The sequence below is a fragment of the Balaenoptera acutorostrata genome, chromosome 1 (assembly GCF_949987535.1).
Source record: "Balaenoptera acutorostrata chromosome 1, mBalAcu1.1, whole genome shotgun sequence".
Classification (NCBI taxonomy): domain Eukaryota; kingdom Metazoa; phylum Chordata; class Mammalia; order Artiodactyla; family Balaenopteridae; genus Balaenoptera; species Balaenoptera acutorostrata.
This window is the reverse complement of record NC_080064.1, coordinates 194,981,347-195,002,520: the sequence shown is the minus strand read 5'-3', so window position 1 is coordinate 195,002,520 and position 21,174 is coordinate 194,981,347. Positions and strand designations below refer to the sequence as shown.

The following is a 21,174-nucleotide window of genomic DNA, read 5'->3' as shown; positions in this document are numbered from 1 at the left end:
TCCTTTCCCTGCTGAGACAACACTACAATAACAGGAAGGGAATTAAAGGGTGTAATTCCACAGAAACACAAAATGAAAGAAGAACCATTGTGGGTGAGACATTTTAAAACATGTCAGGAAGCACATATGTGGGTAGAACAGGGTATAACTGGAGAAGCGGATTGGGGGAGACTCCAGTCAAGATCTGTCCTAGCTGAGGACTGATGGGGTCTCCAGAGTCCAGAGGGGTATAACTGGAGAAGCGGATTGGGGGAGACTCCAGTCAAGATCTGTCCTAGCTGAGGACTGATGGGGTCTCCAGAGTCCAGAGGGGTACGCACACTGGAGAGGGCAGGCAGAAGGAAGGGAAGGGGCTAAGCAGGGAGTGGACCCTAAATGTCTATACAGAGCAATTGAGCTTCAGTCAGCTCCTCTACCACAACATTAAGTATCACCTGATGGCCAAGTGTTGACTGACCAGAAAAATCAAACAAAAAAAAACAGGTTTCTTCTGGAATAACATTGGCTAAATATTGTGAATTAACTAGAACCAATCCCTCTGAATTTGGCGTTGGGGGCCCTAGAGTATCGTTCCTACTGCACATGTTCACCTGAAGAGCTCAGTCACTCTATTTCCTCACTCACGAATATTAGGAGACAGCAGGAATCACTAACTACTCAGGTAAGTTATCATGACTGATCACGACCAACATAAAAAGAAAAGCTGACTCCAAAGAAAATAGAGGTAATTCAGAAAAAAGAGAACTTTGCTTAAATTTTAATTTGTAACTAAGAGACAATTGGTAAGAAATATATTTATAAAATAGCAACAGATGATAATGAAAAGGAATTAACAGAGAACACAATGGTTATCTTGGTAATTAAATGTGTGATTGCCAAAAAAATTAATAGGAATTTTAAAATGTAAAATTAAGTCATCTCCTAGTAGGTAAAATCCCAAGTAAGTAAGACTTTGAAAGAAAGGTTGAAGAAAGTGGATCATCTCTGAAGGTCTAATATTTAAGGTGCCAGAAAAGCACACAAAAGAAAAAGGAAGTTTCTGTGCACCAAGGATAAAGAGATCTTAAATAATTCCAGAAAATAAAAAAGCAAAATAAGTCATCTAAAGAGTCATCAGAACACAGAATAAAGAGCCCAAAGTTTTATATTTTTAACCCCCCACCACATTTTATATTTTTGATGACACATTTTACATCTTTTTATTTTGGGTATCTTTTGACTAATCATTACATTTTTAATTAGTTTTACTTCTTCTCTTTTTTCCCCTTTTGTACTTGCTTTATAAATGATTGATCCCCTACTTTTCTTAATTATTTACTTTTCCAGTGAGATTATTACTTTCATAAGTTTTCTTATTATTAGTCAGTGCCTTTTCTTTATAGCTTAGAGAAATTCTTTTACCATTTCTTGTAAGGCTGTTCTAGTGGTAATAAACTCCTTTAGCTTTTGCTTCTCTGTAAAACTCTTAACCTCTTCTTCAATTCTGAATGATAACCTTGCTAGGTAGAGAATTCTTGGTTGGCAGTTTTTTTCTTTCAGCATTTTGAATATGTCATGCCACTCTTTTCTGGCCTGTAAAGATTTTGCTGGAAAATTTGCTGATAGCTTTATGGGGTTTCCCTTGTATGTAATGAGTCACTCTTCTCTTGTTTTTAAGATTCTCTTTTTATCCTTAACTTTTACCACTTTCATTATAACGTGTCTCAGTGTGTTTCTCTTGTGTTCATCTTATTTGGAACTCTCTGGGATTCCTGCACCTGGATGTCTGTTTCCCTGCCTGGGTTAGGAAAGTTTTCAGTCATTATTTCTTTAAATAATTTTTCTGGCCCTTTATTTCTCTTCTCCTTCTGGGACCCCTATAACATGAATGTTATTTTGTTTGTTGTTGTCTCCAAGGTCCCTTAATGTATCATCATTTCCTTTAATTCTGTTATTATTTTGCTGCTCCGTCTGGGTGTTTTCCTTTGCTTTGTCTTCTAGCTCACTAATTCATGCTTCTATCTCATCTAATCTGCTGTTGGACCCCTCCAGTGTATTTTCAAGTTCAATTATAACTTCTGTTTGGTACTTTTCTATCTCTCTGTTGAGGTTGTGGCTGTGTTCATCCATGTCTCTCTTAACACCAGTGAGTATCTTTATGACCATTACCTTGAACTCGTTTATCAAGTGTGTTGCTTACCTCTGTTTCACTAAGGTATTTTTCTGGGGATTTGCCTTGTTCTTTGCCTGGGAACATATTTCTCTGTGTCTGCATTTTTTCTGTTTCTCTGTGTTTGTCTATATGTATTAGGGGAAACGGAGACTTCCCTCAGTCCTGCAGGAGTGGTCTTGTGTAGGAGCTGTTCTGTGTGGCCCAGAAGTGCCATCTCCCCTGGCCACCAGAGCCTGTCAATCTGTGAGTGTCCCTCTCATGGGCTGCGTGTGCCACCAGGTTTGATGGGGCTGTAGTAGCTGCCCAGGAAGGGGGGGGGGGCTTATCACACATACTTTTTTAAAATGATGCTATTTCAGTTTGTTATAGAAATCACTGAATTCAACACAGAAACAGTTACTCTAGATAGAGAAGACAGAGACTCTGGGATAAGGAAGGTCTGAATAACAACAACAAAAAATGTCATGGGAGAGAATTCTGAATATACATATATGTGTTTATATATATATTTTTGATTGTATATATATATATAATCTTTGATTGAAATTCTGAATTTATAGAGGCACAGAGTATAGTAAAGAAAGAAAATATAAAGGAAAAACTCTAGTGAGTTTTTTTTTTTTTTTTTAATGCTCTGCACAGGGAACTCTACTTAATGCACTGTGGTGTCCTAAAAGGGAGGGAAATCCACAAGGGAGGGGATATATGTTTATGTATGGCCGATTCATTTTGCTGTGCAGTAGAAGCTAACACAACATTGTAAAGCAATTATACTCCAATAAAAATTAATTAATAAAAAACAGAGTAAAATCTAAATTTCCATGAAAAAAAAATGTGATCTAATCAGTGTAGAATAAAACAAGCATTCTGAAGTCTTCAGAATAAAAATGGAAATCACTCCATTAAGTAGACAGAATTAATGATACTAGAAAATAATATGGATGTGGTTAAATGTATATGTTTACACACACACGGTTTCCAGCCTAAGAATAAAGAAGAACAAGGACGAAGAAGGATAGTCATCAGATTTTGTAGATATTACAAGACCCATAAAAGAGAGATATGTTAAAAAGTTACACACTTGTCATGATTTTGAGCAACTGGTAGAATGTAAAAAAGGAGAAGCCATATGATTGTTTTCCTTAGAGAACACATTGGAGCAAGAAGGAAGGACACAGGAGCATTGCAGCCTATTATATTACACTGTTGGGTTATGACACAAATAACAGTAATAGAGTCATAGTAATGCAAAATTATTTTCACTTTTGGGGCAATGCATGTAAGATTCACTTGGGTTTCCAGACAAAAGGTATATGTTACCATTCTTGATTTGAAAGCAGCAATAAATCTGCCAGAATATGGGAAGTGGAAGAGAAGTTAGAGAGTAGAAGGTTAGAGGTTTTTGTACCCTCATTTGAAGAAGTGGAGAGTAATAATAAACTGCCGACAATGATGGAAGAAGAAATAGTAGAGTCAATATATTATTTAACACTAAAACATTACCAACAGAAGAGCCATATACTAAAAGGGTGTAGAGGAGGTAGGGAGAATCATAGCAAAATATCAATAAATTATGCAAAGTGGATAAATCAATAAGTAGCTGCATAAATATACTTTTAAGAATATAGATAAGACAAGACATTTAAGTAATTATTTCTAAGTAAAACTGGAGGAGGAGATTACTCTTTTATTTATGAACACCACTATACAATTCAATCTTTTAAAACTACGATTCATGTAATTTTAAGAAGAAATATTTTAAAAATATGAAGTAAAATGGCACTAGTATATTCTATATTTTACTGATTCTCAATGGAAACTAATGTGTAACCGTTTTAATAACTCATGTTTTTATGACATTTTTCACATTAACTAGAACAGCTTTTCCAGCCCCAATTGCCCTTTATTCCAAAAGTTCACAAAAGGATTTCTGGGAGTCTCTGAGGTATTTTACACAATTCCAATGACAATGACATTTTCTCTGCCCCTTGGTGTCAATAACCACCATGGAAGTTCTGATGTCCTTTCCAATAGATCTATTGCCAAATACACATGACTTGACTGTGACTTGACGAATTGGTGCTAAACGGAAGCCACATGGTTCTCAGGAGTTAGTGGGATGGCTGCTTCTCTTTCCCACACTGTCACAGTCATAACTCAAGGTTTCAGAAGTTTTCTTGTAAAAAGAAAATTCCTTCAGCTTCTGCCTGCTGCCTTTTCTCTTACAAAGCTCAGGGAGAAATCTAAGAGGTGTAGCAGGGAACTCTTCTGAGCAGGCATTGCTCTGGCAGACCTACATCTTGCTTCCAATTTGCAGGGTGACAAGGGCACCCCTGGACTCAGGCATTTGAAAGCTGCCAGAATCTACCAGTTCCCTCGTGTTGGATTCTCTTTTCAGATTTGCTTTATATTTTGAGACACGAGTTCCTGTACAGTAGGTATTATGACCTCACAGCTACCAAAACACATCCCCCCCCCCACCCCAGCTCAGCAAACAGAAGGGGACCAAGAGGGATTCATAATATACTCACATTCCAAAACCTTAGGACAGGATTCTGGTTGATTCAGGCAACGTCAACCAATCAACAACCACAATCTGATTGGCTAAGGAGGCTGAGTGCTGTAAACCCACGACTGCTCCAACTGAAATCCTGTAATTAGGAGTGTAGGAAGGATGAAAAAGAAAGTATATCACTGAGTCACTTTGCTGTACAGCAGAAATTAAACACAACATTGTGGTTCAACTATACTTCAGTAAATTTTAAAAAACAAACAAACAAACAAAAAGGAGTGTAGGAAGGATCATTTTCCAGAATGTTGGGGGAAGGTGTGGTGTTAGTACTCAGCACAGAAGAACATCTAAGCACAGAAAACATCCCAGTTGCAAGGTCGTGGAATAGACTCTTAGTGGATATAAGCTGAGTGGTTTACAAATCGAGTGCTTTTAGGATGTGCCCAACTTCATAGATGGCAGTGATGTTTGTTCAGATGGTGTAATTTGAGATCAGCAATGTCAGAACTGCATTCATTCTCAGTCCTATTATGGAGCCTAAACTTTCCACAGCTATTTAGTGTTTGGTTCAGAGAAGTCTCTTTTCAAATGTAATATAGGATGAGTGCAAAGTAGGGGACTCAAGTTATCCCACCATGAACTATTAATAACGTCCCTCATATTAGTTTCTTAGATTTGCTGTGTAGGAAAGGCTTGGATGGAATGAGTTATACAGCAAGAGATCTTGGATGCCTATTTTCATGATGCAATGCTTAGGGAAAATGCAAAATAAAGTGTACAGTCCTATGAAAAAATAAAACCATTATCCTTAGAAAGAATGACTCAGGAAACATGAGGCATATGGTAAGACCCTGGAGGAACAAACCTGCTTATGTTCTCACACACACCTGGTGGTTCAATGTCAAGCTTTCAAGTCAGAGTATCAGATTTGAATTCCAGTGAGTTTGGGCAAGTTACTTCACTGCTTCAATTTTCTTCACTTCTAAGCTACAAGTGGTTTTAGAAACCTCATGAAGTTGTGGTGAATTTAAATAAAGAATTATATAAAACACAGAGCGGTGCCGAGCATATAAGACTTGAAAAGTATTAGCGATTGCAATTAGCAAGAATCTTAGGCACTCAGAAGCAATGAGTTTCTAGACCAATGGAGAAACGTTAAGGGAGGTGTGGTCGTTCAAGAGTCTGAGAGGCAACAATTGGCATGTTTAAGCATGGTATTCCATCACTGTGGCGACCCTGGTGACGGGGTTTGTTTAGGTCTTACAATGTCCAAAGCTTCACATATAGATTTTGAGATGGAATTTTGAGGGTTTTGTCCTGCCACAGGTGTGATGCCTTATTAGACTGCACAGAGCAGAAGTCAGCCTTGCATAATTTGGATACTTTCTCCCCTGAGTTTACTCAATAACTACTTAGAACTAAACTCTAAACATAGCTGTTACTTAGCCAATCTGTGAGAATTTCGTATTCATCTTTTAAAAGAAAAAAAAAGTGTGGGATTCCCTCACTCCTCCATCATAGGATGGGACTATTGTGTAGAGAAATACAGACATGCACACACATTAGATTTGAGGTTGTAAGTTTAAGATCTGAGTTTAGCTAAAGCCTTGATAGCTATGATCCTGTACCAGTCACAGACCTCTTGGGTCCTCAGTTTTCTTACAGATAAAATAAAAATTGGATTAGCATCAATTGTTTGTAAGACCATTTAGTCAAAGAAAATCTTACTAGGAAGCCTTGTGTATAAAACAGATATGAGGGATGCTTCTTTGATTAAAATGGAGAAAATATTGTGGAATCCTGAAAATTCAGATCTCCTCTCTTTGGTAGCTGAGTGGTTCCCCAGGGCAGTTACATAACTTCTGGACAGAAGTACTCTCTAGGCCCTTTCTGTTTTTAGACACATATTTCAGCTGAGTACCTACTTCCCCAAAGCTGAGCACAATCAATATACCATAGAAAGTGTTTACTACACCTTTTTGCCTCTTCTGTTCTCTTCTGTATATTTTGCCTTCTTTACATTGTCTTCTTAAAATATACCTTAAAAATATCTTAATTAAATGGGAATAGAATCTCCAGTAAACCACTATCAAGAAACCATTTTAAAGTAAAATAAGAGCACAGATATGTTCATATCAAGCAACCATCTATGGGTCACTCAAAAATCAATGGATTGCACTCACTCTTCTGGGTTAAACTTGGTCTACATTTCTTGTTGCAGACAAGAAAGCACTACTCTCTTGCATTCATGTTTGTCGTCCTTATTACAGTTATGACAACTTTATCTCTTATTCTAAGGTTTCAATGTTTGGAGAAAACAACCCGGATTTGAGGTCAAAAGAGCTGGTTTTAAGTCCAATTTCTACCACCTGCTAGTTCTATGAAATCTAATCAAATTGTTAAATTTTTTGAGCCACATGTATAGATAAATAATATTCTTCATGGTATTCAATTGACTTTCCAACCACCATACTTTCTTGATCATCCTTCTGGTTTATCCTCTACCTCCTTTGTCCTTCCTTCCAGCCCTTTATGATGGTGTTTCTTCTTCCTCCTCACCTCTTATCCTTACACCTTCCCCTACCAGGCCCAGATCTTGGTTATCTTATCTATTTGTAGGATTGTCTTGTTGATCTCAACCAGCCCAAAGTATTGGAATAATATCTGTATCCTAGTGATTCTGAAAGTTAATCTCTAGCGCAGCCCACATTCCTCAATGCAGACTTCTATATCCAACTGCATACATGACATTGCCAGTGGAATGTCCAAGAGATATCATACTTTCCACACATCCCAAACCAAAGTCCTTGATCTTCACCCCAAACCTGCTCCCCATGCAACCCTTCCCATCTCAATTAATACAACTACATCCTAATAGTGGTTTAGGCCAAAACAATAGAGTCAGCCCTAAAATCAACTCAGTCAGGCCACTCTATTGGCTGCTCCTTATAAAGGCTATCACTTTGGGCCAACAGGCACATGGAAAGATGCTCAACATTGCTAATTATAAAAGAAACTCAAATCAAAACTGCAATGAGGTATTACCTCACACCGGTCAGGATAGCCATCATTAATAAGTCTACACATAACAAATGCTGAAGAGGGTGTGGAGAAAAGGGAACCCTCCTACACTGTTGGTGGCAATGTAAATTGGTGCAGCCACTGTGGAAAAGAGTATGGAGGTTCCTCAAAAAAACTAAAAATAGAACTACCATATGATCCAGCAATCCCACTCCTGGGCATATATCTGGACAAAACTATAATTCAAAAAGATACATGCACCCCAATGTTTATAGCAGCAATACTTACAACAGCCAAGACATGAAAACAACCTAAATGTCCATCAGGAGATGAATGGATAAAGAAGATGTGGTACATATATGCAATGGAATACTACTCAGCCATGAAAAGAATGGAATAATACCATTTGCAGCAACTTGGATGGACCTAGAGATTATCATACTAAGTGAAGTAAGTCAGAGAAAGACAAATACCATATGATATCACTTACATGTGGAATCTAAAATATGACACAAATGAACAGAAATAAACTCTTTGAACAGAAACAGACTCACAGAAAAAGAGAACAGACTTCTGGTTGCCAAAGGGGAAGGGTGGGTGGGTGGGGGGAAGAATCAGGAGTTTGGGATTAACAGATGCAAACTACATATGTACAATGGATAAACAACAAGGTCCTACTGTAGAGCACAAGGAACTATATTCAATATCCTGTGATAAGCCATAATGGAAAAGAATCTGAAAAAGAATATATGTGTGTGTGTGTGTGTGTATATATATATATATATATATATATATATCTGAATCACTGTGCTGTACAGCAGAAATTAACCCAGCATTGTTAATGTTGTTCATGTTAATTCAACTATACTTTAATAAAATAAATTTTTTAAAAAGCCTACCAGAAATGAGGGTCAGGGACACCCTCACTTCTGTGTGAATTGTTGTGAAAGCCTCTTACTTCATCTCCCTGTCTCCCTGCTTCCTTTGGCTACCTACCTACAGCCTTCATAAGGCAAAGAGAGACATCCTTTTGAAATATAAAATGAAATTAGTCCCTTCTAATAGGTGACACAATTTACATATATTTATTGCCTATTTTCTCTCTTCCGCCACTGGAATGTAAGCTCCTTGACTGCAAAGGGGTTTGCTTCTTCACTGATACCTACTAACTACCCAGAATAGTGCTTACTACAGAGCAGGAGATGAATAAAGTTTTGATTGACTAACTGAACAAATGAATGAATAAATAAATACATATTTTGAAATGGTTTTGTAAGGCTTCAATAGAATAATCTATCTCACAGCGCCTGACACAGAGAAAACATTAACCAAATATTGCTGTTCTTAGGCAATTTGCTCAGAGTAAATTCTGAGGTTATTGGATCACTGAATCCACTCTTATTAGCATGCAGATGGAGTTTCCTATGTAAAGTTCTATACAAATCCTGAAAATGATTGGATAGCAACAAGAAAACTTAACTTGAGGCATTTTTTTGTTTATCAAATCCCATGCTTGTTTGCATGACAATAAAATTTTTGTTGTAAAATGTTTTTCATGAGCATTTTCTCAAAGCAAGATTGGTCGTACTGTAATTTTTCTGCCCGGAGATAAGTAGAGCATCTTCTTAGCTGTCTTGCAGGCTGTCTTTATCCGAACTTATTTAAAAGAGTGTCTCTAGAAAAATCACCACATTTATTTTGAAAAATTTAAAAAAGTAACTGTCACACATTTCTTACCAGTATTTCGTTAGGGAACTAACAAAGAAAATAATTTTACATTTTGCAGCTAAAAGAAGACTTTTCAAAGTCAAGCCGACTATTCAGTTCCTCAATGCTTGTGATGGGCAATGCTTGTCAAATCATAGGAATTATCATAACTACCCCTTCCTTGATTTGCTTGTCAAATCACAGAAATTGGGACTTCCCTGGTGGCACAGTGATTAAGAATCCACCTGCCAATGCAGGGGACACGGGTTCGAGCCCTGGTCCGGGAAGATCCCACGTGCCGCAGAGCAACTAAGCCCATGCGCCACAACTACGGAGCCTGTGCTCTAGAGCCCGCGAACCACAACTACTGAAGCTCGCGGGCCTAGAGCCCATGTTCTGCAACAAAGAGAAGCCACCACAATGAGAAACCCGTGCACCGCAATGAAGAGTAGCACCCGCTAGCCACAACTTGAGAAAGCCCGCGCGCAGCAACGAAGACCCAACACAGCCAAAAATAAAATAAATAAATTTTTTTAAAAATCACAGAAATTGCTATGCCCATCATAACTACAGAACTTTGGTTTCCCAGCTGGAAACATGGCTACTATCCCTGGCATATGCAAGACTTTAAAGCATGAATCGAATTCCCATGTTTATTTTAGGTATTAACATAATGTAGGCAGAGCATATAAAAGATGTACAATCTTGGAGCTACAGTAAAAAGACACACACACAAAAATGCAGCTCACCATCGCTTTTCTATTTTTATAGATATTTAGCACTGATAGCACGGAAGGAATCAACACATGGAAAACAAAATTTTGACCTCATTTTTAAACAAGAACATTTATCATCAGTTTAAAGGGTAGCGAGTTCACAAGGCCCTAGTGTGAATGTGGCCTGACCTTGGGGGAGAAGGTTTATAGCAAGGTCACTTCCAGCTGCCAGCAGGTGCTGCTTGGAGTGTCAGTCTAAAGACTTGATTCATTAAGTTCTGCCACTCTGGTACTGTACTCTTTATGACAAGAAAAACAAGAAGGAACAGTGAGTCTTTTCTATTTAACCCATAAAACTTAACACTCTGACCTCAACCATATAAAGCAGAAGTGAAAGGGGCAATTGCAAATCTGACCAATAAGACTGGTAAAGCACTTCCATGCTGGGATTAGAAGACTCTCTGTCTAGGTACATGGGGAAAAGAACAATTTGCAAATTCTTCTGTGTCGGTGATTCCAGAACCGGTAGAGTCCATATTCTTTGTAGCGTTTCAGACACGTTGGTGAATGATGGGCAGACTCTTCATCAAGACCTGGTTTGCACGAGGGACTGGGGGAAACTTCTTGGGTAGAAAGACATGGTAAGGAAGGGTCCCTCTGTTGTAAGGAGAAGGTGGCATCTCATGTCTGTCGGTTTCCTTCCATGTAAAGCCTGAAAGACCCACACGTGTTCTAGGAAGAGAGAGTCCTCCGAGTAGAGATGAGAGGACTATTTTATACTAAGCGGGACACAAGGCCACGCTACTTTGGAATGCATGACTAGAGCACTAGGATATAGAAAATAAGTTTTTAGCCTCCAACAAACACACAAGGACTTCAGGCTGTGCTGCTCTCCTTGGGAGCTGGTGGGGCTGATGGTGAGTTTCTTTACCTGGAAGAAAGCAAAACAAAACAAAACAAAACAAAAAATCTATACCCCTAGTGACTTGCTGTATACAGGGATAGAATAAATCTTTTCTAAAACCCCTTTCTATATCCCAATGGAGGTGAGGGCATGGATGGAGACTATGGCTGAGAATGAATACCTGGCTGATGATTCTTTTGCTCAAGAAAACTCCAGAATGTGTGCTTGAGTAGCTTTGGATAATGTGGGGGTAGGTGGTGAACTGTGACATTGTCTCCTAAAGAAGTCATTGGTGATTAGCGCACAGGAGAAGGAGGAAGAGGTCTTTAAAAAGAAAAATTGACCCTGACAAGACACTCATGAACAAGTATTAGGAGTTGGCCAGGAAGAAAGTTTCAAATTTTCTCATGTTTATTTCAATATTTTGTATTTATTATGCTCTGATATAATCTCCTACTAGTACTCCAACAGATAGTAAAAGTGCATTATATTAGTTTTTTATTTGCTATACTATTGATGGATTATGGAAAAGGTGTTGCATTCAGTACAGGATAAAGTCATGTGAGGAAAAGGATGGTGGAGGAGAGGGACTCAGGAGAAACAAACAAGCAACGTGAGCTGGAAGAAGACTTCTTGGAGTATCTTGCATGGTAGGCAGCATTTTAAGATCACTCCCTATGGATGTAATGAGATCCCACTGGTGTGATTACGTTATACTACATGACAAAGTAGTTTTGCAGATGTATGTAAGGTTATTAATAGTTGACCTAGAGATAGATGATTCTCCAGGTTCTCAAACTAGTGACATGAGCCTTTTAAAAGCAGAAAGTGTTTGGGCAGGAATTTGACATGAGGATCCTTGCAGAGCTGGAGGAGACAGGTGGAAGGACCTGAAGGTAGACTTCCAGGAGCTGAAAGTGGCCTTGGCTGACAGTTGGAAAGAAGACCAGAGTCTCAGTCCTACAACCACAAGGAACTAAATTCTACCAACAACTTGAAAGAGCTTAGAAGTGAATTCATCCCCAGAGCTTCCAAATAAGAGTCTGATCTGGCCAACACTTTGACTTCAGCCTTATGAGACCCAAACAGAGAGCCCAGTTGAGGCCTCCTAGGCTTCTGACCTACGTAACGGTGAGGTGATCAATGGGTGTTGCTTTAAAGTGCTAACGTTGTGGTGTTTGTTACACAGCAGTAGAAAACTAACACACTTGCCACAACTGGGGTGAGAAAGTGCTGGCTTCCTTTAATAAAGGGCATGGACACATGACTGCAGCCTAAGGCCCAGAGGATGCAGGGCTATCCAGGTGTCAGGCAATAAACTGGAGTGTTTTCAGGTCAGCATTTATTAGGTATTTTGATTAGGTGACCAAGGAATACCAAAATCCATGTCAGCTGGTCTGGTAGTCATGGGTGTGTGCCTCTCAACCTTCAAATAGAGGGAGCTTAGTTGACCAAAGGCCCAGCTGCATTTTCCCTGAGGCTACGTCTTTTGCAGAACTGCTCCTTGCCAACCTTTGAGTACAGGCTGGGGCCTAAGGTTGACCAAGCCCTGCCTTAGACACATTAACCAGTTCCTGAGTGACAGGGGACTCCAAACTTTAGCTTGAAGAGTCTTTTTTTTTTTTTAATTAATTTTTATTGGAGTATAGTTGTTTTACAATGTTGTGTTAGTTTCTGCTATACAGCAAAGTGAATCAGCTATAAGTATACATATATCCCCCCTTTTTTGGATTTCCTTCCCATTTAGGTCACCACAGAGCACTGAGTAGAGTTCCCTGTGCTGTACAGTAGGTTCTCATTAGTTATCTATTTTATACATAGTAGTGTATATATGTCAGTCCCATTCTCCCAATTCATACCCCCACCGATATCCATATGTCAGTTCTCTAAGTCTGTGTCTCTATTTCTGCTTTGAATATAAGTTCATCTGTATCATTTTTCTAGATTCTACATATAAGCCATATTATACAATATTTGTTTTTCTCTTTCTGACTTACTTCACTCTGTATGACAGTCTCTAGGTCTATCCATGTAGATTATCATACTAAGTGAAGTAAATCAGAGAAAGACAAATATTATATGATATCACTTCTATGTGGAATCTAAAAAAAAAAAAAAATGACACAAATGAACTTATTTACAAAACAGAAACAAACTCAAAGACATAGAAGACAAATTTATGGTTACCAAAGGGGAAAGGGGAGGGGAGGGATAAATTAGGAGTTTGGGATTAACATATACACATTACTATATATAAAATAGACAACCAACAAGGATCTACTGTATAGCACAGGGAACTATATTCAATATTTTGTAATAACCTATAATGGAAAAGTATCTGAAAAAGAATAGATATACGTATTGTGTTAGCCAAAAATTTCATTCAGGTTTTTCCTAAGAAAATGGAAAAACTTGAATGAACTTCTGGGCCAACCCGATATACATAACGGAATCATTTTGCTGTACCCCTGAAACGTTGTAAGTCAACTATACTTCAATAAAAAATTTAAAAATAAAATAAAAAATTGTAAAAAGTCCTTGACAGCCTTGCGGAGCCTTCCTTAGATGATACAGAAGTCTAGGCACTTCTACCTAACTTTCCTTCCCTCTCTCTTCTCTGGGTCTGACTGCTCTCCCAGCCTTTCCCACCTCCCAACCAACCCCATTTTCCTTCACACAGGCTTTTCCCCTAAGACAATTCTTGAAAGCTTAACCCTGTCTTAGCATTTGTCATTTGGAGGACCTGGACTAACACAGAAGAATTATCTTTCCTCCTGTGAAATCCCTGGTTGCAATATGAGCATAAGATCGATGCTAGTTACACAAAGTAATACTACGTCGCTAACTAGAGCTTGGGTCCTGAGTTGTAAGGCAGGGCTGTTGTAAACTCATCAATTAGCTCATCAAGTGCTCCTTTATGAGATCTAACTTGGGCCAATGTTGGCCTGAATGTCCAAAGACCAGAGGAGCCTTTCAGTGCAAACTTGACCTACAAAGCTATGCAATAATGAATGGGTGTTGCTTTAAGGGGCTAAGGTTGTGGTATTTGTTACACAACAGTAGAAACCACACACCTGGGAAGACTGAGCTGAGAAAGTGCTGATTTATTTTATAAGCAGCAGAGCCTACCAGTACAACGGGAGGACTGGTTGAATCAAGCATCCCCACCAGCGCCAGAAGAGGGGTCAGAGAGAAAGAGTGAGACTGAGTGCTGACTCACCTGCCTAGAGTGCAGCTGGCTGTAATTCTGGTCTAGACACCAAATAGATAAAAAAGACAACATCCCAGGGGAGGGAGAGTGACTGACTGACCCTTTGCCTGGACTTCCTCAGCCTCTAGTCTGGTTGGATGGAAATGATGCTGAAATCTCAGTCTCTGTGCACCGGTGCCAAAGCAAATCTCAGAGTTCTGGGTGAAGTAGAAAAGAATAGCTTTATTGCTTTGCCAGGCAAAGGGGGGCACAGCTGGCTCCTGCCCCTCAAAATTGTGTGTCCCAACCCAGGAGGATTTGATGAGGAGTTTTATAGCAATAGTTCAAGGGTGGGGTTGCTGACACGATTAGGGTGTGTGCAGGGTCAGAGTCTCCTACTTGGCAGCATGAGCCCGGAAGAAGAGAGAAGCAGGCAGTTAGTAGAAGGAGGTGTGTCAAGTGTGTTTTTATTTGTTTTTAATTTCTTTTTAATTTTTATTTTACTTTTTTTATTGTGGTAAAACACTTAACATGAGATTTACCCTTTGGAAAATGTTTAAGTGTACAACACAGTATTGTTAATCATAGATTGTACAGAAGACCTCTAGAATGTACTCATCTGTATAACCAAAACTTTATAACCATCAGGTAACAAGTCCCCCTCCCACAAGCCTCTGATAACCACCACTCTACTCTCTGCTTTCGAGTTTGACTATCTTATTTTATTTTTAAATTTAAATCTTTATTAAATCTACCAAGTCATTTTTAAAATTTTTATTTTATATTGGAGTAGAGTTGATTAACAAAGTTGTGTTAGTTTCAGCTGTATGGCAAAGTGATTCAGTTATACATATACAAGTATCTATTCTTCAAATTCTTTTCACATATAGGTTACTACAGAATATCTAGTAGAGTTCCCTGTGCCATACAGGAGGTCCTTGTTGGTTATCTATTTTACACAGAGCAGTGTGTACATGTCCGTCCCAAACTCCCAGTACGTAAAGTATGTTGTGATTATCTCACCTTGGAAGTAAGGAAAGGGCAGGAGACAGAGAAAAGTTGCCACGTGGGAAGGAATTCCCACAGAACTTTGTTATAATGACCTCTTCCTGAGGAAAGAGAAGTGAAAATAACACTGATGTCGAGAAGATGTTTTTAAATTATGATTTCAAGTTTTTTATTTACTTAGAAGTAAACCTACCTATGACCCAGAGATTCCACTCCTAGGTGTTTTTACCCAAGAGAAATGAAAATGTATGTTTACAAAAACATTTCTAGAAGAATGTTCATAGCAGCTTTATTCATGGTAGGCAAAATAGGGGATTTTCATATGCTTCAGTTGGCAAAGCTAGTGAATTATAAATCAGTCAAAGACCTACTCAAAACACACTTTTGTGAGAGACCCAGATGCACCCCTTAAACTCAAGCTGGAAGACACCTCATCTTGCAAAATCTCTTTTGCACATTACTTGACTGAGCCCACTGAGGGGAAGTACAGTATCTGGAGAACAAAAGTTCGCTATCAAGATTGTTTTCTAGTGTGCCTTCACCATCATATATTTTAAATAACGTATGAAAACACCATCATAACTATGGGGAAAAGTAAACTTTGATCCTGAGGCTAAGCTAAGCCTTCAGGGTTTGCGAGATCAACAAACCACATGTTATATAAACAGAGAGTTTCAAACAAATTGTTAAACCTGGTTTCATATTTACCACTAAAAAGAGTTACCCTCATCTTATCCTCTGGAGCTCAGTACCGCTGCACCTCGCTTTGAAACATAAGAGAGGGGATACACATGAAAAAGTGTGGGGTACCGTATACATGAGATGAAGGGTCTCTAGTCCACGTGTTTTAGGGAATGCTAGTTTTTCTGATGCATTCAGCCAGTTCTTCAGGAAACCCTTAATTCTTGGCAACTGGGTCAGTTTTGGAGGCCAGGAAGTTGGAGGCGGTCAGGAAAACCTGAATACCTGACATCCTTTGAAATGTCAAGATGCTCTAGACACTGTTTTAACCCAAGCTTTAAAAGAAATGACTGTTTTGTGTTTTGTTTGCTTTCACTCCATTTTCCATTCTCTCATAGAGACACCAAAGCACAGTCAAGCCAGCAAACAGAAACAGAAACAAAACCACAAAAAAACCCTAAAAGACAAGGATGAGATGAAGGGGAAAAACCACCAGAGTCTGTATAATTCACAGACTGATTATCAACACTGGACATTTGAGAGTTGAGCACATTTATATGACTCAGAGCCACCAGAAGTCTAAAGGGGGTTCCCTAATGTAAAGCAAGTTCTACACATTTTAACAATTTTTTTTTAATATTTATTTATTTATTTGGCTGCGCTGGGTCTTAGTTGCAGTAGGCAGGCCCCTTAGTTGCGGCATGCAAACTCCCAGTTGCAGCATGCATGTGGGATCTAGTTCCCCAACCAGGGATCGAACCCAGGCCCCCTGCACTGGGGGCACGGAGTCTCAACCACTGTGCCACCAGGGAAGTCCCACATTTTAACAATTTTTGCAGTGAGCCAAGAGCGATAATTCAACTGAAGAGTATCCCTCTATAGTCTTAGACATGGGGTAGAATTGTTTAATTGTAAAACAGAGAAAATCGTTTCATGAGGTTCATTGTTGTGTGTGCATAAAAGCCAGTGTATTCAGTAGCAATGAGCAGGTGTTGTAGTTTCTCTTGTAGAGGAAACTGTCAAGTTTAAGCCCTTTTTCTTTTCACTTCTTTCCTCAGCATGAAAGACATCGACTTTGAGTTGAGTGTGTTTGCATTTTACAGTCTTGTAATAGAGTTATTAAAAAGGTTTCTGTCCCTTCCTTTCAGGTATTTTGGAAGGTTTTGAGATTTTAATTTTTAAGATTTTTTAAATTTTTATTTTATGTTGAAGTATGGTTGACTAACAATGTTGTGTTAGTTTCAGGTATTTTTAAATGTTTTTATTTACTGTTTGAACAATTCCAGGAACTACTCACCTGTGGTTCATGGTATTGACAGATCTTTTGTCACAATTGGACACAATTTTCAGGGTGATTGTGAAGTTTTGTAATTTTCCAGGAAGTCTCTGCTGTTGTGGTCCGTGTGGATGGATGCCCTGCTCTGATACTCATAAAAGGACCTGCCTATTGTAATATAATAGCAAGTCCTCAAAAAGATCAGTAGAAATGGGGAGGAGATGGTTGAGCTCGCAGATTTTGTGTGGAAATGATGCACTGGAGGGGGTTATGGGGGATGATTAGATGGAACCCACCCAAGGCTGCTTCTGATCTGAGCTGAGTCTATATAGGCATAAATCTAAGCCCAAAGGAGAGACTCTCTTTACAGAGAATCTCTGAGCTGTGTTTCTCCCTCTAGCAACTGTGGGAAGCCTGGTAATTGAACCCAACACTTGATCTTGGGTGACCTCAAAAGAGCATTAAGGATCTTTCTTAAAATAGAGTGCTAGCAAACCACTACCAATCAGTGGCAATTGGAACTTTCAATTAATGATGGAGACATCAGGCAGTTCTGAGATTAGGATAAGCTTTGTAGCATAAACATGGTTCTAGGTGATCTTTTATTTGATTCATATACAGAATTAAAAATAGATTTGGGGACAATCTGAAGTTAAGACTTGGGCACTTGGTCAGCCTTGTGGAAAGACCCGCATGGTGAAGAGGTGAGATGTCCAGTCAACAGTCATGTGGGCGGGTGTGGAAGAGGACACTCCAGCCTCAAATGAAAGCAGCTCCAGCTGACTTCTTGATGGCCAACTTCATTAGATCCCAAGTCATCACCATCAAGCTCACCTGCTTCCTGACCTTCAGAAACTGAGTGAGATAATAAATGTTTTTTTTAAGTCCAAAAAAAAAAAAAAAAAAGACTTCATTTCTAAAGGAATAGTGAGAGATCTCCCTCCCACAGTTTATTGTAGGTGAGTCCAACTATCATACAGCTACTGCTGTTGCTGACTTGCCAACTTGGTAGGGGGTGAGTTACACATGCACTGACTTATCCACATTTTTCTTCTCCACTTGGTCTCGTTGGGCTTCCAAAACATACGCAAAGTCACGTGACACTGCCAAGGAGCCAATAGACTGTGAGTCACACAGGACTGACTAACCAATCATTTATTTCATGTCTGACACGTGTTGACGTGCACCATATCTCTTGAGGCAGCGAATACCCTACATCATGTCACATCAGAGGCTCAACACGACAGGGCTGGGAAACATCTAGCTAATGTTTCATCCAAATACCTTCCAAGATGGCAATAACTATCTAACAGAGAAGAACTACTGAATAGCAGCTGGCAGCCTTGAAGAGCATGTTTAGAGTAACCCAGTGCCACTAATGTAGAGAAGACAGTCTTGTCATTTGAAGGGCAGCCTAAGTCACACTTGTTGCAAAATGTGTCCCTTTTGGACCCAGTGTAACATGAAAATTTCTTATGTTATCCATTTTGCATACTTTACAGTGTTTGTTAGTATGTGCATATGTGTGTGTGTATTTATGTTTTTATGGTGGGGATCATTAAACATTATATTTTGGTGTTGAGGCTCTTGCTGAAATAAAATCATTATATAGAAGAGGTGACATCGTAAGCTTTATCTGTCACAATCATTCTGGTTAGGATGTTTGTTTTAATGGGACTTAGAGATGTTCCATGGTTTACAGACTGTGTGATAGACAGAAATAATTGGGAGCAATACTGAAACTTTAAGCAACCTCCTTGGTACATCCTCAAGTTCAAGAGCATCTTACACTCAACACACCTTACACTCAACACACCCCGACCAAATCCGATTGCCTTACTTAGACCCTGCTGGCTGCACCCCACCACCAGGAACCTAGGACAGAAACCTCTCAGTGGTCTCTGACTTCCCCTCCCTCATTTCACTCCTCACGGGCATTTGGTCACTGGTTCTGACATCCCACCCCTCCTTTCCTAGCCCCTCTCTGACCATACGCCTTGGTTCAGGACTAATCGTTGCTCATGTAGAAATGCATTAATCTACTCATGGAGTTACTGGCGTCCAGATTAATTAATTTGTTTATCTGCCACCTTCTCTATTAGTTGTGAATTGGTTCAGTGATAGAAACCATGTTTTAGTCATGGCTCTGCAATGTCTGATGAAACCCACTGCCCAGCATCTGGGTATGGGGTATGAAATGTATGAAATGTATACATGAAATGTATGAAGTGAAGCAGGACCCTCTGGGGCCTTCCCAGGATAGACCCACCCCTCATGTCCTCAGCCTGCCTTTTGTTTGTAGAAAAACTTTAGTAAAAGAATAAATTTCATCAGAGAAGTGAGAAAATGCAGAAGCAAAGGAAAACAGTCAAATAAGACCAAGTAATAATAGTTTAGTCATTAAACAAAGGCCTTTAGTTCCTCCTCAAGGGCTATAGATAATATTCAGAGTCATGTCCTGTGAACCGTTTTATAGATACTGAAACCCCCGCCAGATGGAAGACTTTAACTACATGATGACCAGACCATAGCCATGTCATAAGCTGCTGCAATTCCAAGGAACTGGCCTCAAAGAAATGGGAACAAACAGACCCTGGAACTGAAGATTAACTGTTCTTAAAAAACAATCAAGATGATGCTGGTTGGACCACTGCATGACCAATTTCAAGATGAGTGTCAGAGCTGACTGTGTTGTTTCTGCATGTAGCCCCCTTCCTCAGCCTATAAAAGCTCTTGCCCACTGGTTGTCATGGGGGTGGGAGGGAGGGAGTCGGCCTTTGGACAGGAGTCCGCCCTCCCCACAGCTGCTGGCATCCAAAACAGAGCAAACTTTCCTTTCCACCAACCTTGCCTCCCAAGTATTGGCTTTCAAGTGGCAAGGAGGTAGACCCCACTTTCAGTAACATATATGTTTGTGTTTCTGTGTATTTTTGTGGATATGCATGTATGTGCATGTGCATGTGTGTCATTCAATAAAATCCAGTGTCATGAGAATAGAACCAAGTTGTGAGTCCCTGCAAGCCAGGTGACAGCATGAATGATAATAAGTACTATTCTTTGAATGCCTACATTGAGCCAGGTAATTGAGACACATTTTGTAAGATCAGTCTCACAACCTTTAGAGGCAGCTATTACTAGTCATAATTTCCAGATTACTGAATAAAGACTCAAAGAGGTTATGTAAGTGCCTAGATCCATCTGACTCCAGAACATTTATATACCTAGAGACAAGTGCTATAAAATGAAGAAGCGCTGTAAACAAAAATTGGGGAAATTGTTTTTATTTTTATTTATTTATTTATTTATTTATTTATGGCTGTGTTGGGTCTTCGTTTCTGTGTGAGGGCTTTCTCTAGTTGCGGCAAGCGGGGGCCACTCTTCATCGCGGTGCACGGGCCTTTCACTATCGCGGCCTCTCTTGTTGCAGAGCACAGGCTCCAGACGCGCAGGCTCAGTAATTGTGGCTCACGGGCCCAGTTGCTCCACGGCATGTGGGATCTTCCCAGACCAGGGCACGAACCCGTGTCCCCTGCATTGGCAGGCAGATTCTCAACCACTGCGCCACCAGGGAAGCCCAAGTTTTTTTTTTTAATTAATTTATTTTATTTTTGGTTGCGTTGGGTCTTTGTTGCTGCACACAGGCTTTCTCTAGTTGTGGCGAGCGGGGGCTACTCTTCGTTGCGGTGCACAGGCTTCTCATGGCCGTGGCTTCTCTTGTTGAGGAACACGGGCTCTAGGCACACAGACTTCAGTAGCTGTGGCACGCGGGCTCAGTAGTTGTGGCTCGTGGGCTCAGTAGTTGTGGCTCGTGGGCTCTAGAGCACAGACTCAATAGTTGTGGTGCACGGGGATTAGTTGCTCTGCGGCAGGTGGGTTCTTCCCAGACCAGGGCTCGAACCCGTGTCCCCTGCACTGGCAGGCAGATTCTTAACCACTGAGCCACCAGGGAAGCCCCAAATTAGAGAGTTTTGATGAGAAGCTTTGCCTGCCTTAACCTTTTACCCAGT

At 39.7% G+C, this 21,174-nt stretch overlaps 1 protein-coding gene across 1 annotated transcript in view; it reads left to right on the top strand.

Moving 5' to 3' along the window:
* LOC130705647 (uncharacterized) overlaps positions 1 to 21,174 on the top strand; it is a 150,739-nt gene that overhangs the window by 92,221 nt on the left and 37,344 nt on the right. The gene's annotated exons all lie outside the window — the stretch shown is intronic.